The sequence below is a fragment of the Stenella coeruleoalba genome (assembly GCF_951394435.1).
Source record: "Stenella coeruleoalba genome assembly, chromosome: 14".
Classification (NCBI taxonomy): Eukaryota; Metazoa; Chordata; class Mammalia; order Artiodactyla; family Delphinidae; genus Stenella; species Stenella coeruleoalba.
Window position 1 is genome coordinate 13,018,421 of NC_137160.1, and position 14,000 is coordinate 13,032,420.

The 14,000-nt window shown below is 48.9% G+C and overlaps 1 long non-coding RNA gene across 1 annotated transcript in view; it reads right to left on the bottom strand.

Annotated features, from left to right (window-relative positions):
- Positions 1–8,566, bottom strand: part of LOC307197415 — a 154,881-nt gene extending 146,315 nt beyond the window's left edge. Inside the window, exons 1-2 of the long non-coding RNA XR_013831402.1 lie at positions 8,153–8,566; positions 7,447–7,741 (exon numbers count right to left, since the gene is read on the bottom strand). This is a non-coding gene — a long non-coding RNA (uncharacterized lncRNA). The remainder of the gene's footprint in view (positions 1–7,446; positions 7,742–8,152) is intronic.
- Positions 8,567–14,000: the final 5,434 nt, after the last annotated feature.

Consider the following 14,000-nt stretch of genomic DNA (forward strand, 5'->3'; position numbering starts at 1 on the left):
AGCTGTACTGTAGCCAGGGCAGCATCGTGTGTGTGTGTGTGTGTGTGTGTGTGTGTGTGTGTGTGTGTGTGTGTGTGAGTGTGTGTGTGTGTGTGTGTGTGTGTGTGTGTGTGTGTTAATAAGCCTTTGGTAGAATACTCTGAATTTGTCCTCAAACAGTAATTCTCCAGTTCCTTTTCTGATTTATTTCTCGAGCACCATCACCGAGCTCTACCCAGGTGGGACAGTATCTGGAGGCAAAGCATTCCTCAGCACTGGTTCACCACAGGGCTGTAAACATGCAAATTCTCAGGAGTCCAGACACCAGATATCCCAGCCCTGCACACACTGGTGCTGTCAGAGAGAGAACTACAGACTCTTGCTTGAGTTTCTCCAGCAAGGGAACAAAAGCCACAAAGAGTGCTGGACACTTTCCTCAATCCTGTGGGCACGTGTTATACACTAATTGATGCTTTTGCCACCTGGCAGTGCGCTGTTTTAAGCAATTGTATGTCTATAGGAAATAATCAAGTGATTCATTTTTATCTTGAAAACGGCAATAGTTAACATACATTCTATCAATATTGCCTTTTGTCCCCAGCTTCTGCCTCCAATATTTTTTTTTTTTTTGCAGTACACAGGCCTCTCACTGTTGTGGCCTCTCCCGTTGCGGAGCACAGGCTGTGGACGCGCAGGCTCAGCGGCCACGGCTCACGGGCCCAGCCGCTCCACGGCATGTGGGATCTTCCCAGACCGGGGCACGAATGCATGTCCCCTGCATCAGCAGGCGGACTCTCAACCACTGCGCCACCAGGGAAGCCCTGCCTCCAATATTTAATTGTAATGTATTGTAGTTGCAACAAGTTGAATCAACTGAGATTGAAAAATGAGATGTTAAAAAAAAAAAGTGGAAAAACATATCTTTGCGGTCAATATTCATTTTGCAAAGGGTTTTTTTTTCTGTAAGGAAGCCTGCCAAGAGTGGGAAAGACAATGAAGACAGAAAGTGATTCACTGAATCAGCAGCTTCAGAGAGGTCAGAAGGAGACAGAACTGGCCCTTGTACTTGGCAAAGAAGAGAGTCAAGAGGTTGGCTGGAAGCCCCGGAAATGCATCCTGTGAGACAAAGAGAGGGGTGTGTGTGACCACGCAGTGGTCAGGAGGATGGGGTGGATGCCACACTGCCGGGGGAGGGAGAGGTGCCCCCAGCCTCCTAGGACATGACCTCCGCCCTCCCACACCTTGGCTCCCATCAGGGCCCCTTCCCTTTCCTGGAAGTCAATGTTCCCTTTATGTCAACAACCTCTCCATGACCTTAATACTCTCCACCCGCCAGGCTTCTGCTTGGGTTGTCCCAGAAGTGACCTTTTGGTCAGAAACTCCTCAGTAAGAAGATTGGATCCATGGGGTCACTCACCTGGGACCCCTGGCACTTAGTTCACCAGACTAAGAAAGCTGAGGCTAGAAGATGTTGTCAAACAAAATCTCCCTAGACTTTCTCCAGAAATCATGTCCTGGAATTATCCCAAGCATTTTTTTTTTTTTTTTTGGCTGTGTTGGGTCTTCGTTGCTGTGCACAGGCTTTCTCTAGTTGCGACGAGCAGAGGCTATTCTTCGTTGCGGTGCGCGGGCTTCTCATTGTGGTGGCTTTTCTTGTTGTGGAGCATGGGCTCTAGGTGCGTGGGCTTCAGTAGTTGTGGCTCGTGGGCTCAGTAGTTGTGGCTCATGGGCTCAGTGGTTGTGGCTCGTGGGCTCTAGAGCGCAGGCTCAGTAGTTGTGGCGCACAGGCTTAGTTGCTCCGCAGCTTGTGGGATCTTCCCGGACCAGGACTCTAACCCGTGTCCCCTGCATTGGCAGGCGGATTCTTAACCACTGCACCACCAGGGAAGTCCCCAAGCATTTTGTAATCCCACCTCGACCTTCCAAAAAGTCTCAGTGAAGGAGGAGGAAGTCATTTATGCGTCCGTTGGACATTTGTTATTGTCACCTGCCACGTGTGGGCCTGGTACTTTGGGTCGTATTTGGGATACTTCATGAAGACAGGCAAGTTTCTACTCTCATGAAGCTTACAACATAATGAAGGGATGCTGAACAAAGGAATACACAAACTCGTTTCAGTATTGACAAAGGATATGAAGAAATTAAAATGCAGCCATGCAGTACAGGGTGACTTCGAAGGGGCCACCTTAGCGTGGGTGGTCAAGAAGAGCCTTCTGAGGGGGTGATATCTGAGCCAAGATCAGAACAGAGAAGGAGGCAGACATGAGACCATCTAAGGAAGAGGATATAATGGATCTAAGTGGGAAGATGCTCATCTTGTTCAGCAGGAAGGAAGCCATTGTGAAGTGACTGGTGACTCTCAACAGAGGCGCTTTTTCCCACCAGGGGATACTGGACAATTGTGTTGCCACACTGGGGGAGGGTGCTCCTGGCAGCTAGTGGGTAGGGGTGGAGATGACTCTAAACATCCTATAGTGCACAGGGCAGCCGCCCATGATGAAGAATTATCTGGACCAAAATGTCACTGGTGCTGAGGTTAGAGGGTAAACTCGAGTGTAAGAGTGGCAAAGGTGGGCAGGGAGGTGATGGGGCCGTATTGGGCTGTGCAGCCCTCATGAGGAGTTGGGGTCACTCTAGAATGACGGAGCCCACTGGAGACTGCTCCTCTGGAGCCCGGCATGGTCTTATCTCTTGCACTGATGGTTCTGGTGGAAAATTAACAGGAGTGGTACCACAACAGACCCTCATATAGAAGCCCAAACAAGAGAGAAGGGTGGCTTCGACGAGCAGGGGAGATGCAGAGACATGGATGGTTTGGGGATATGCTCTCAAGATGAAACAGACAGCTCTGTCGGTGAACTGGCTTGTGTGCAGCGGTGGGGGAAAGACGAATCATGCATGATTCCTGAGATGTTCGCTGGAGCAACTGGATGGTTACTTGTGACATTTTTGTAACGAGAAAGACTAAGAGAGGATTCTTTTGCGGTAAAAAACCAGAAGTTCTGTTTTTGGATGCGATGAGTTTGTGACACTTATTAAACATCCACATGCAGAGATACGGCAGACAGTGGGCTATCACCATATAGATGGTATTTAAAGTAGATAAGATGCAGTAAAATCCATCAATTGTGTGCCGGTTTATAGTAGACTACTTAAACGGTAATACTAACTTCAATATCAAAGGGGGAAAAAAAAGGCAATATCAAAAATATCACATTGTCCTGCCTCTTGCAGTTTGCATAGAAAAAGTTGGTTAAGCTCTAATAATATATGATTCTTGGAAGAATAATTTTTTTAAAAGAGGCAGGACAATGTGAACTAAGAAGATGTTGACAAATACAGAATGATCCAGCAAAAGAGTTAAAATCAGGGCTCACAGAACTTGAACTTCTTTGTGGCACCCCAACTTCACTTTCCTGATTCAATCGTCCCCCTGGTGGGGTTGCTGTTATCCCACTTCTCCGTGAGCCACCTCCCAAGCATCCGCAAGGACCACTGAAGAAAATGCCCCTCTGTGAAGCCATCTCTGTTCCTGACCCGAGTGGCTGTTCTTTTCTGTGCATTTGAGACACCTGAAATCCAGTCCTTCCCACAAGCCAGGCCTATGTTAATGTCGTATCCTCTCATTGAGTGCTATGACTATGTACTATGAACCCCAGTTTGCAGACCAAGTAACTAAAGCACTGGGAGGTGAAATTGCCAAGGTCACCCAGCTAGTCAGAGGCAGAGTCAGGATCTGAACTCAAGGCTGTCTACTCCAGAACTCCTGCTCCTATTATTTTTTCAATGACTGTTTTCCTCCACTAGACTTTCAAGTCCTTAAAGAACAAATCAAGCCACACTGGGTTCACGGTGAATACCAAGTGTCCTAGGTTTGCAAAGTGCCCCATATTTGGAAGTAGTCTTGACATTTGAAATTCTACCGTGAAATCACAGCTACAAGTTTCAGTCTCTAGGCATTTACAACTCAGGCCACTGAAATCTGCTATAAACCACCAGTCACTAAAGGAACACCTTGCAGAGAGGAAAAGTAAAAATCTTGATTTTTCTTCTTGAAGCTGAGATGTTTATTTAAAAATCAGCCCAAAGCTGTATCAGAATTTACTCTTTACCGAATTTCCTTTCTTTTTCCAGGAAGAAAAAAAATATATCACTTTCCCCTTTTGTAGCAGGTTCTATGGGGAATTCCCTGGTGGTCCAGTGGTTAGGACTCGGCACTTTCACTGCCGAGGCCCCGGGTTCTATCCCTGGTCAGGGAACTAAGATCCTGCAAGCCACACAGTATGGCCAAAAATAAAACATAATAACAATAAATAAATTGTAGCAGGTGCTCTGACCTCATCACTGTCCTCCCTCAGACAACACTGCCCCACCCGCTGACCTTCACCATCGTTATGGGGCCGCATTTACTCTACAACTGGAAACCAAAGCATATCTTCCTACACTGCAGACAGTAACAGCTTAGGTCCCTACCTCTTGCTCCAACTGTTCATAAATTTTAAGCAGGATAATAGCAAAGATGTTCACTGCAGTGTTATTTAAAACAGCAAATAGCTAGAAACCATCCAAATGACCACCATTATTGATGTAGTTGATCAAATTGTGATACATTCACCTAACAGAATATTACCAGCTTTTTAAAATGTTTACTAAGAATTTTTATTAACAAGGGAAGACGATCACCACATAATTGGAAAAAAAAAAAGGATATTGAATATAACTTAAGCACAATGTGTATTAAAAGTGGCACTTACAAGATTCCCGGAACACTGCCTTGTTACCTCACCACCATCCAACCAGAAGAAAGTCACACACCCTGCAGCCCTCACCCCAAATTTTGCCTATGAAAACTTCTCCCTAAAAACTATCAGGGAGTTAGGGTTTTTTGAGCACGAGCCACCCATTTTCCTTGGTTGCCCCTGCAATAAACCTTTCTCTGCTCAGGAAAAAAAAAAAAAAATTGGTACATAGACAAAAGACTAGAAAGAAATAAAACAATGGCAATGTGTTAATGGGATTATGGCTCAGCTTTTTTCCTCATTAAGCTTCCTAACTTTTCCAGCTTTTTGTGTGCATTATCTTCTAGTCAGAAAAAGACATTATTGGTTATATTTTAAAATGTATCTGTGGCTTCTGGGGTGACAGAAGCCTTTGTTCCATTTCTGGCACCTTTCTAAAGACGGTTAGTCATTTCTAGTGCTGAAAAGGAAGGGTACCAATTAAAAAGCCCACAAGGTGTTTGCAAAGTTGGTGCATTCTTTTATGCATAAAAATGTGTTGAAAGAATATTATGTGCTAGGTGCAGGGCAAGTCCTGAGATACAGATATTAGTAAGGCAAGGTCTCCCCTTCAAGGAGCTTACAAGATGCCCATTTAAAATCTTAGAATGAGAAAAGAATGTGTAAAGAAAGGTGGACCCAAATCCTTAAAGGTGAATACATTTCTATTATCATCATTTAAAAAACCTACCTAGTGACTTAAACAATCAACCAAGAGTGACAACCTAAATGGGGGTCCCAAATATTGATATTTGTTGCAAATCTATCCCCTAACCTTCCGAAGGTCTGGCTGTAATCCCTCCTTTCCCTCTCCAGTACCCTCCACAGGAAGGTAATGCAACACACCAGAAATTTCCCGAATATGGTTTGTGCTCAAGTCTTACCTCAGAGTTATATTTCCTCCTCCTATAAAAAGTAGCTCCCTATCCATAAATTGCATCGTACTCGACAGATCTTTCCTTTTGCAGTCATGAGACCTCTCCCATGCTGTCATCTGGTTTGTGACATCCTGGATCCTCCCCAAGTACAGACCAGCCTGTCCCCTTGCTCTCCTGGGCAGTCCCTCTTCACTAAGGCAGCGAGAACACAATTCTGTCTAGCGACAGATCCACAGACACACCCTACCCCCCAAAAAACCCCAACAAAAACAAAAACAAAAAACCCCCAAAGCCCTCTTCCTTATCTTTTTAAGCTAAATTTTGCAAGATCAGATCCATCTAGCATGAAAAGGTCCCAAACTATCCAAAGTGCTGACGACCCCTGAAGCACTCCCAGTGAGACAGGCAGTTAAATGCAATGGAAAACTGCTACTTGCCCTAAACTCAAACTTTTGTTTGATTAAGGGTTAATCGGGGGGGATTAATCTCCTGCCATAGTGCTGTCCTGGGAGCAGTGAACGACAGAGCTGGAAAGGACCCAAGGTTGCTGTGTTCACAGCCTTCCTGTTACAAACTGAGGTCCCCAGAGCCCAAGGGACTTGCCTGAATTCCCACTGTTGGGTCAGAGCCAGCAGGCACCTGGCTCTTATTCTCACAGAGGGCTCAGTCCCAGGGTTTCAAACTTTTACTTCTCACAGAAAAACAAAGGTGCAGCCTGCAGTATGTGTGTGTGTGCTTGTGCGTGCGCATGTGTATTAATACGTTACATACATGTACCACATGGTGAAGATGGTCTCATCCACGAAATGGTTAAAAAATGGTGATAAGAGACGGCTGGGAGCCAGCCAGGCTGCTCTGACACCTCCTGGCGGTGACCTGACCTGGGGCTGATCCTTGGAACCCTGAGCCTCAGCTTCCTGTGTAAATGAGGATTATAATAGTCTTCACCTCCCAGGGCTATTGTCAAGATTAAGCCAACCACTAAAGTAAAGCAAGTGTCCGACACTTCTTTAAAGCCGTGTATGAATTTAAGTCTCACAACTTTCAGAAATGCAAACAAACAGAAAGGGAAGTTCTGATATTTTCTTCCCACACCCAGTGGTTCCTCTGGTGCATCCCAGGGCTGAACACACGCCCCTGGGGAGACCACACTGTCCTCCATGCTCCCTCCCCGGCTGGCACTGGCCAGAAACGCACCTCCTCACAAGGCTTTGCACTGGCGCTGGCGTCCCTCTGGCGCCAGCTTTGTCCACACACCTTCCCCTAGGGCCCAGCGGCGGTCCCAGTGGAATATTATGCAACCAGGCCACAAGCATTTCATCTGCTGGGAAGAATCCTGCTCCCTGAGAAAACCCCCGAACGGTGCCTGTTCCAATCTGTCTTCGGCTCATGTCATGTGAAGAATGACATGAGAGAAGCAAATTCCCAATGCTGCTCACCGTCGTGACAATGGCTGAGATTCATTAAAGGCATAAATCAGCTCATTATCCAGACTGCAGTTTCCACCTGGTTTTGGATCATTTACTTAATATTTATTGATCACTGAGGATGTGAAATGGCCTGTCCTGGGCCAAATAAGCAATTTAAAATAGAGAGATACAGGGGAATGCCTAACCACGGCCAAAGTCATCCGTCCCCAGGAAATTCACAAACACACCCTGGGCAGGTGACCCTGGAGTGGGCGGGTGGGAGCAGCTCACCAGGCACCTCTCACAGCGCCAAGGAACTCTATTAAGGTCAACCAGAGGAAATTTGGGGATGCAGCCAATGTCTAGTACACCCAAACATATGAAAAGCGTTCCACCTCTTACCTGTGTCAACGCGCTGCCGCTTGAAGGGCCAACAGCAGGACTCAAACAGGGGAGGGGTCTCTCCGCACAGAAGGGAAGGGACTCCCTGCAAACCAGCGAAACCGTAGTGCCCCGCGCGACCTTGCAGCTCCTGCCAATAGCTGAATTAACACGAGTCATGTTCACCAATCCAGGGAGGAAAGTAACATTTTGCTGAGTATCAGAAACTCGTAGTTAGTTCTGGTTCTCACTCCGTCAAAGAGATCACCAAGGCGGGCATCCCTGAATTTCTTTCTCACAACCCTGGGTAAAAGCGCTGCAAAACAGAAGGAGGAGGAAATAAATCAATCCACACGCCCAAAGCCACCCAGAGGAAGGCTGCATTTCGGCCCTGGCTTAAAAAGCTCTTCCCTCCTGCTCTCAAGTCCCCAGGGCCAGGCAGGAGTCGGCGGCTCCCACACCTGGAGGCTGAGCGGACCTCCTGGGAGTCTCTTGGGGAGAGTGGGTGATAATCCTGAACTTCCGGTGATTCTCCTCCTCCCGCCGCCGCCCACACACCTCAGTCTCGGGGGCCTGGGGAAGAGTGACTCCCTGTCCAGTAGAGGCCGAGTCCCTGTGCTGCTCAAAAGCCACCCAGGCCAGTCCCGACTCAGGGACACAGCGCTGGGGCCACAAATTCCCAATCAAAACCCCGGACCCCAAGCGTGACCAGTGTGAGAGGACTTACAGGAGGCAGTTTCCAAATGTTTGAAACCAGGCGCATTGGGATTTTCGTCCATTACTGGGTGGACATTTACGGTGCTTGCAACACACGGGAAACGAAGGTATGGGGCCCAGAGGCCGTGGCGCGAGCCGCACAGGTGCGCGTCGGCGGCTGGAGGGCTCAGGCCGAGGGGACGGCGCCTGAGCGTGAGCACCCTTGAGAAACTGCTTAGTAAGCACCTGCCTTGCGCCAACCTCCTGGAAGACGAGATCTCTCTCAAGCCCCTGGCCTTGGCGGAGGTCTGCGGCCTCATCTCACACCCTCCAGGCCTGGGTTTCCGACCTCTAACCACGCAGCCCCGGGACCCGTCTTGCAGGGCGGCGCCAGCGCTCTCTCGCGAGAGTCTGAGAGGACACACTGAGCATGCGCAGCCCGCGCCCCGCCCCTCAGGAGCCGCGTTCTCAGCTTCCTCCCCGCCCCCAGAGGGCGCTCTCTGCCCCAGAGCCCTGAGGGCTTCCGCCTCCGCCTAGCGGCTGACTGCTGAGGGGTTTCCGTAGTCGGAAGCCCCCTCATACAGGGACACAGCCCTCATTCTCCACTGTCAGCATTAAGCAGTAAAGTTGACCTTTCTGCCCCTGCTGCTTATTGCTGTCTTATTTCGCCTTTGGTTCAGAGCCGGGGCAAGGAGGAGGAAAGCTGATAAGGGCCACTCCCCTAATATCCCAACACTCGCGGTCCCCACCCCGGGGTTTTGACCTTGCAGTTTCCTCTGCTTGAAATTCTCTGCCTCCAGATCTTAACTGTCTTCTTTTCATCAGGTTTTAGGTCAAATATCGTTCTTGATTCCATTTTCCTCTTCTGTTTTTTTCACTTTTTTTTTTTACATCTGAAATAATCATGGTCATTTTAAAAGATTTGCTTATTCATTGTCCATCTCCTCCACCAGGAGGTTTTAGGAAGTAGAACTGACAGGACTTGGTGACCGATGACAGGTTATGCCAGCGTCGGGCTTGCAGGAGGTGCAGGTTTGAGGTACGTTGGGTTTGTGGCGCCTGAGTCCTGCGAGGGAGGTGTCCAGGAGGCGGTGTGGACATGGGCGGGGCGGGGGGGACGATGAGCGCACCCTGGACGAGCCTTGAGTGAGAGTGAGAGGTGAAGGGAGGAGCGCGGAACCCAACTCTTAGGATCTGGCATAAGAGCCTGCAAAATGTGGCGGAGAAGCAGCAGTTATAGCCGGTTCAAAGGCAAAGCAAGAGGGCTGGGGGCCAAAGCGGAGAGGTTGAACAAGGCAGTGATCGCCTGTGGCAGCTGCTGCAACGTCCAGCCCCATCCTCCCTCCCACCACGGTGACCATGGTGAGCAGCACCCAGACCAGGGCAGCTGAATGGCCAGGAGGGAGGGCGTGAATGGGGAGGAGGGGCGAGGGGCAGAGGCCAGGACCGAAGGGATGGAGGCAGCTGGAAGTTGCAAACAGTAGGCAGGGCGCCCATCTGCATGAACCAGTGGTTTTATTTCTGGCCCAGATGGAAGCGAAAAGGAAGTCAGGGATTTCCAGTGGAGGCCAAGGGACCCATCTTCAACCCTGGATGTGGAGAGCCTTGTGCCTCCACAAGTGAGTGAGGCCCATCCTCAGTGTGCTGGAGTGGAGGGGAAAAGGCTGCAAACATTTTTTTTTTTTTTAAACAAATGGGCGTGTTTATCTCAGGTATGGTACCAGGGGATGGGTTGCAGAAAAGGAATTAAACGTGAAGCAAAGGGAGCTCTGAGGTCAGCGTGCTAGAGACAACTGCTGTGTCCATCTTCCACAGGTGTGTAGAATTCAAAGTTGCTCAAAATAAAACCCTGCCTATTGGAGAAAAACAGCTAGGAAATGGTTTTGATGGTGTTTGATGGGCAGAGCAAAGGGGCATTGGTCTTTCTGTTCTTTTCCGTCCCAAGAGTGAGTCTTCAAAGCTCTGTAAAAGCAGGCCCAGGGTCCGTCTGCTCTGTCCTTGCACCCTCTGCGCTCAGCACACTTGGAAGAGGCTCTGTTTGTGGCAAGGCTCCTAGGGTAGAAGCGGTCAAGGTTATTACTGGCTCTCCATTGCAGGAAGGAATCTGAGCTGGGCGTTAATGAGGAACAGCTGGTGGCAGGTGGGCCCTTCCCCCTTCTTTGTTCATTGGAGGTGGGAAGTCAGTAGCATCCCTCAGGAAGTCACGACAGAAACGTTTGAAGGCCACTGGTGGACAGGAAGAACTCACAGTGCTGGATCTCAGTGATCACCCTGCGGGGCTGGGGTTGTAATCTAAGGAATATCATGATGAGATTTTAAATTTGAAAGCTGGAGGACTCAAAAATGTTTACATGAAGGGTATATGCCAATTATATGCAGACAGCATTGAAATACATGCCCAATGAAGTTTCCAGGAAAAAAGTCCTGTGGGTTTACCTGTGAGAGATGGTGGTTTCAGCTCCTGAGGAAAAAGTGTGGGTGATTGTGCTTAGGATAAGCAGGGGTGGGCCACATTTCAATGAACTATCTTTAACCTACTGAAACGCTCTAGGAAAAGGAGTATTTGAGTAGTTCTTAAGATGCATTGTAGACCATCAAACAAACAAAAGACTTTATTTTGCATGCATGATTTATTCCTGGGTTACAGGGCAATTTCTGTTAAGTGGAAAACTGACTTAAGAACCTCCAGATGGGACTTCCCTGGTGGTCCAGTGGTTAAGACTTCACCTTCCAATGCAGGGGGTGCGGGTTCGATCCCTGGTTGGGAAGCTAAGATCCCACATGCCTCGGGGCCAAAAAACCAAACCATAAAACAGAAGCAACATTGTAACAAGTTCAATAGACTTTAAAAATGGTCCACATCAAAAAAAAAAAAAAAAAAAAAAAAAAGAGCCTCCAAATGTTAACTGCAAAGCAGTTTTCTTAAAGACTCAGAAAGGCAAATGACCTGTACATGAGTCCAGGAAAAGGCAACGGCTGGAGTTGCGCCATTTGGGAAAATGATCTTAGTTGCCATTTCAACTTTCTTCCAGTAGATAAGATTAGGAATTAGGGGGAAGTTCAGTTTATTGGAATAAGACCTAAGCAATAGTAATGACTAGAAAGTACTTGAAATTTCAGCCTGAAGCCAGTTTTACTTCCACGGCTTTAGAAAAAGAGAGGAATGACAGTGCGAGAAGTTCTAGTCATAAGCAGACGGGAGAAAATTCTCCACGTGTTCTGCCATTCCCCCTCTGAACAGGATAGAACATTGTGTTTCTGATTTGGAAGAAAATGGAAGGACTAATGAACTGGAGCCCAACAAAAGCAGCACTTGTTTATGGGTCCTTAAATTCAGGGCAGGGGACAGCGTGGCTTTCTACTTTACCACACAGCCTGAAAAGTGGAAGGCGGCCTCGGGGACTCCTTGGCCCCTTTCTTCCTGTCAAGGTTCAACCTTAGTCTTCTAGAAGGCAGGGGGCAACATGTAGAGCCTGTAGTCTGCCCTCAACTGGCTGAGACCAAGACCTCAGGAGGTCAGCACAGCCACCGTGGCACCCAAGCCCCGCTGCATTTGTGGTCCTGGGCAGGGGACCCAGAGCTGAGCACGCTGGCGGCTCTGGCTGGTGCTTCCTAAACGCGTGGCGTGAACGGACATGGTGGATCGGGTGGGTGTGAGGTTGGCTGTGGAGCTTGCCCAAAGCTTCGTCTGCTAGGTGTAGCTCCTGCATTGTTACTGATCAGGGCAGTGGATCTGCCAAGCTAAGTCTGAACTTGGTTGCGATTTTGGTAAAGGTGGGGTGAGGGGACACCTTGAGAGCCATCTTTCAAAGACACAGCAATAGGAATCAGTTCACCACAGGTGAACAACAATAGGGAAATAAAGTTTGCACAGATCCATTTGCACAAAATGCATTTTGGGGGGATGAACTGAAAGCAAAAGAAACTCAATGGCAAGAAATGAGGAAAACCTATTTTTTCTACCATGACATCATCCCTCCCTCCTGTAACAGTTCCAACAGATGTTTCCTAGGAGTTTTTGGTTTTTTTTCCTCTCTGGGAGTTTTTAATTTAAAGAACTACTTTTTCTGTGTTCCCAATTATTTTCTATCTGACCACCCTTAGTTCTTTACTTACAACAATGACAATGCTTCCACTTACATAAGGCTTTACTATCTACAAATTACGTGGTTTGATCACTTGGGAGGAAGGGAGGGCAGATACCACACTGTACAAAAACCCCACACTGTCCAAAAATTCTATTTCCTGACGTGTCCGAGTGAATTCAGAGTGCCTTCTGATGAGTGTTCGCATGGGAATTGTGCTTTGTCCCCGTTGGGCAGTGCCAGCAATGAGCTGATGTTGTCCTATTAGATCCAAGGCATATTAGGGGGTTTTTATTTATTCTTCCCTATGGGGAATGGAGAATTGGATTTTGGAGACTGACTTCCTCTCTCCCAGGTCGATGCTATGATTCCGGCTACACATCTTGATATGTTTGCCCGTCAGTGTCCCTAATATTTCTCTGACTACTTAATAGTGCTGGAGATTGCTTTCTGTCGGTGTCTAGGAATGAAAGTAACTGAAACTTTCTTTTGGAAGAGGGGCAGGAGAAAGACCAAGAGTCATGCCCATTTCCACCCCAAATCTAATCTCACCAGCAGGTGGTGCTGTGACAAAAGCAATCTAGAGAAACCAGGTCAGATTGGGAGTCGGGGCTCCTGAGCCTGGCCCTGGTGCCCTCCGGAAAGCCACTATTCCGTGGGCACACACGTGGCAGCCTGTGGCTGATCCAACACCAAGCAACTCCCAGGGCCCTCGGTAGGGAGCTCTGAGTCTATTAGCAAGGCTGTGAGCCCCGTCAGAGCTTCCAGCCTCTTACCCACCCACACGCCAGCCCTCTCCCAATTCGCTGGCCTTGCCAGCACGAAGGACAGTGTGGGGCGGGGCTGGGGGATGCCCTTCCCCCTCATGCTCACCCTGGAGATCCCGTGGCTTTGAGGAATCTTCAATTAGGCACTTCACAGTTTTATAAGCAGTTCTGCATACATTATTAGATGCTACCTTGCTGAGCAGAAGTGAAAAGAAACTCCTCAGGCAATAACTGGGAGACTCCTAAGCAAGAGCAAGGAGGCCTGGCAGTAGGTCTCCGCGTCTTTAGCCGCTTAATATGTGCTTATCTCTTACTTTTGACCCACACGCCTATTTACCCCAAGCTTCCAAAGGGCAGTTTTGTCCTTTGTCTCCATAGTGCCTTATATGCGGCGTGTGCTCAATGTGACTTAATGGTCTAAGAAACTGAGAAGCAAGCAAGCACTGAACTGGCGGCCTTAGGAAAACAGCAGGGCCAAGCCTGTGCCCCTTCTCCCAGTCATCCACACACGTTAGGACGTGAGCTGAGCCCCCACTTGGGACTTGCTGGTCCCAGCAGCTGCCCCTGGCACAAGCAGTTGCTGTGGGACCCATCGTGGACTCCTCAAATTATTGCTGCCTCTGTTGGCCATGCTCAGGGCGGAAGCGTTGGTGGCTCCTCTGGAAGGGAGCTGCCGTGGAATCGGATCCGCACTGACCGTCTGGGCAGGCCCTGCTCCAGGCAACAGGTGAGCCCTGTCCACAGGGGATTTAAGCACCGAGGAGGTCAGAGAGCCAGCCCAGATCTTCTGTAGTGACTACGGCACTGGCGTGAAAACCCAGAGCCTTCCAAGTCCGCTCCGATCCACCTGGAGCAGAGGGACGACAGGGCGGCAAGGTGCTGCTGAGTGGGGCTGGGCGGAGGGACCCTCAGATGGTTTTGCTCCGGCTCTAGAGCAGAGAGCTCTGCCCGAGCTTGGGCAGTCTAGTCCCTTGGTCACTGGGTCCCTTATGGGCTGAGAGGAACTCAATCTCCTTCCACAGCCTTA